General features: G+C 38.9%; 1 long non-coding RNA gene across 2 annotated transcripts; it reads left to right on the forward strand.

Annotated features, from left to right (window-relative positions):
- The first annotated feature begins 924 nt into the window (after nt 1-924).
- LOC131960918 (uncharacterized) lies at nt 925-1928 on the forward strand. Of its 2 annotated transcripts, XR_009389792.1 has the most exons (3): nt 925-982; nt 1057-1182; nt 1324-1928. It is a non-coding gene; the product is annotated as an uncharacterized LOC131960918 (long non-coding RNA). The 2 variants fall into 2 exon arrangements; XR_009389791.1 differs by lacking the exon at nt 925-982 and having other exon boundaries at nt 1004-1182.
- Nucleotides 1929-4054: the final 2126 nt, after the last annotated feature.

Here is a 4054-nt window from a genome sequence, read left to right on the forward strand (position 1 = left end):
TTCTCAGGTAATATATTCTATGTCAGAATATCATGTGTCTTACCTCAGCAGAAATCAGTGATTAAATCTTAATAAAGTTGTTCTTCTTTTAATGTCACGTGTGTCATGAGTGTTATTTGCATGTCTAAAACATATCTTTAGGGGTTGGACTTGCTCTGATGTTTTTGACACCATCAATGTGGAGAAAGCAGTGAAACAGGTTCTGCACAAATTTAGAGACCTCCACTGTCAGGCCCCTCCACTGTCAGGCCGGAAGTGAGGACGTTTTTTGGGGCGTGGGGAGGTGGGGAGGACATTTTGGGAGGGTCATTTTCACCTGCCCTTTGAATTCGAGAGAGACCAGCGAGAGCGCATATGTTCGAAAAGAAGAAGAGTAAGCTTATTCTGCGAGTAGCGGTGAGTTTCTGATTTTTATTATCCAGAGAAAGTAAATGCATGGTTTGTGTTCTTCGTCAATATACGTGCCGTTGTAATAGTCGTTATAGAAGTCATTAATGACGCAAATTACCGAATGTTATATGTCGGTTTGGGTTGTCGTTTTGAAGCTAAGTTAGATGACTTCAAAGTTTACTTTCACCAATGGTGGTTTGCATCAACACCTAATGATTCTTAACTTTTTAGTGCATAACATAAAGTAACTGTTCGCATTTGTTTGTATGTAAGTTATTAAATATTTTGTAAACTCTCCGTGCATTAATTGAGCATATTCACAAAGTTGAAAACATATTTTTGAACTCGTGGAATCAACATGTGGCAGAACTACATGGAACATTTTTACTTTTATTTTTCCACCTCTGTTGTATATGTGATGAGTGGGGCTCTCCCCTTCCTCTTGCCAGTGCAGCCACACCCCTTAATCAGCCCAACTGATAGCAGGTGAGTGCTAATCACCACAGTCCCTTTAAATGTAGCTGCAAGCAGCCTGCAGCAGGCTGGCCTTGCTCTCTCTACCTGACCGTCCTGGTGGAGAAATATTGTCCCGGTAAGGTGCGCACTGTCATGGGTATGAAGAAGTGGGTTTTTAGCACAGACTTAAGTATTTTTTTATTCAAGTAGATTGTTGCAGGAAGGATCAGAGCTATATGTGGACGCAGTGGCTGCTCTCCTCCCCTCCTTGTGCTGTGTAGCACATAGTGCATTTGTATTCCAGATCACATGCAGACAGTAACCTATAACTCTCAGGTAAAATGGTCATTTGTTATATTTTTTTAACTATGGTTTTGCTTCAGATACTCCTCCTCCTGTTAACAAATGCTACCTTTTACATTTACATTTGAGTTGTGTGCCATCATGTTTAATGTGATTTCTTACTTCTCGTGGCAGGAATGAGATGATGATGGTGATTGCTGCATGACCTAATTGCTGTAAGACAATTGCCAAGGTAATGCAATACCTTCAGTAGCAATTTTGTGGCATATTTATTTATTTTGTTAATATGGTTTATTTTTGCCCTATTAGGAGGAGCTCTGACCCACTGCTGTTTTTGTCCCTATTTAATTCACTTTGTATATTTTTGGGGTTATTTTGCTTTATTATACTACCTGTGAGTGATTTTTATATAGTTGTTGGTGCCAGTACAGGTGGGTGGCCATATTTCTGTAGGCGGTGAGTCACATGGTGGAGGTCTTCCTTTTTGTCTGCTTCTCCCCTGCCTGTGTTTTGCATGTATAATTTACGGCATTTTGCATGATTATTTTGACTTTGTGTGAAACTTATTGCGTGTCTTTTGTATTGCAGTGCGTTTGACTTCCCTTTATCCCGGCCTGGTGGTGGTTCCCCCTTCCCCTCACTCACTCCCTCCTGCAGACTTCCCTGACACCCCCTTGTACTGGTAGCCATTTTAGCCTGTCACTGTTGCGCATCTTTAAGTATTGTGTGCATTATTTTATATTTCAATAAAATCTCATCTATTTGTCTATACCTGGAAACGCACGTCTCTGCTCGTCCTTTTTTATTAAGAACCTAGATAGTAAATGTGTATTTCCCTGGGTGAAACTCCCAGGGTGGCGTTGTCATATCCAGTGTCAGGGGCTTATAGTTGCCCCGGTCACATACTACAGTGTATAAAAAAACGAATAGTAACTGAAATGCTTCTGCACCATCAGTACTTTTATTTTTGATACTTGAGTATATTTTGCTTTTAACTGTCGCAGAAATTATCAAGTCCAGTTGAGAGGTTTGCTGTGGTGGTGTGAATATTAAGAAGCATGCCGGCTTTCGTACTTTCGTAGTCATTATTACTACTTCTACATAAGTATGGCCTCATTTACACTACCTGGTGCAAGTGGCCATTTTACCTGTAAGCAAAGACGAACAAGTTTGCAGGCTGTATACATTAATTTGAATTGAAGTTCATGTACTATAATTCAAACACATGATATAGCCTATTTTATGCTTTACAGTATGGGAGGCTGTGGAAAGAAGACTTGGACGAGAACGAAAGAGAAGCAACCCTGGAGCCATTCAAATTCACATTTCACAACCCTGATGACATTTGGAGATTTTGTGAAGAAATAATAGAGAAAATAAATTATTTGGCTTATTGTGAATGTCCCACAGAGTGAGTGTGTAAGTAAAGGTATACAGAACATTTGATCATGTTGTGACTTGGTGGTTTTTTTTTTTTTTTTTTTGTGTTTTGTTTTCTCGATCACTTAATAATTTTACATGGCTTATACTGTAGATATCAAGAGTTAGGGTAGTATTTAGTGTTACTTAGGTGTTCCAGCAGCACGAGAACATAATTAGCATAGACATAGAACCAAACATGAAATTTATGGTGGTTAACAATAAAAATACAGAATAATACAACAGAAAAACTAACTGAAACAAATGTATAGAAAAAGAGCAGTGCAATAAAGTCAAAATTAAATCATAATGAAAAAGGCGGTGAAGTACTCTGTATACTAATATAATGTACAGTATAGGCCTATGACATCTTATGAGATGTTGGCTTATGAATATGAGTAATAACTTAAGAGCAAATGTGTGCACTGACGAATCAAAAGTTTACTATACAAATAAAAACAATATATACAATAGACCGGGGATTGATACATTTTGTCATATTGTTTACAAATTAATTCATTTGTGAAGAAAACGATTCAACCGGAAGTGCATTCGTGATTTTATTTTGAAATGTATCCCTTGCATTTCCGGGCCTGAGAGTGGAGCCTGTGGCGGTATGGACCTCACAGTAGAGGTCTGCAGTTTTATTTTGAAATGTATGCTGTGCACTTCCGGGCCTGACAGTGGAGGTCTGCAGTTTTATTTGGAAATGTATGCCGTGCACTTCCGGGCCTGACAGTGGAGGTCTGCAGCCAGGACCTCTTGCAAATTTACACAACTTTACTTCCACATGTATCAAACTGCGCTGACACCTGGTTCTGTGCACATTTCCTTGATGGGGCATAGGATTACAAACAGAATGCAAATTATGAAAATATGAAAATAATTTGTCCACTGAGCTTAGCAATGACAATCAGTCTGCTACCAGGGAAAAAAAATAATTTGACTACGTGTGAAATCGAGACTCTGATCTCAGCAGCCGGAGTCAGAAGTCAAGAAAAACTGGTCTGACATTAAGGAGAGTTCAGAGAAGTTTCACACTCATGTGGTCTCTCTCTTTAACCCCTACAAGGTGGGCCTTAGAGAGAGGGGGGTGACAGAGACTCCTCAGCAGTTGACTGTGTGTCCACTGTGCCCTGTGCCTGGGCATCAATTCAATTCAATTAAACTTTATTTATAGAGCGCATTTCATGCACAAGGTAGACTCAATGTGCTTCACAATGGATATACATAATTACAGTTAAAAAAAAACAACAAAAAAACAAACAATTTAAAAAAAAAATCAATTACGAATTAATTGAAATCAAATGCCTTATTGATGCCAGAGGTCAGCGGAGAATGGTCAGACTGGTTCAACAGTAACTCAAATAGCCACTCGTGCACACCAAGGTGTATAGAAGAGCATTTTGGCACAGATTCTAAAGGAAAGGTAACCTTAAATGACTTCAGTTGTGATCTGGTGCTGTATAGAAAAAAAATTAATTCA

This window comes from Centropristis striata, chromosome 22 (assembly GCF_030273125.1).
Source record: "Centropristis striata isolate RG_2023a ecotype Rhode Island chromosome 22, C.striata_1.0, whole genome shotgun sequence".
Taxonomy (NCBI): domain Eukaryota; kingdom Metazoa; phylum Chordata; class Actinopteri; order Perciformes; family Serranidae; genus Centropristis; species Centropristis striata.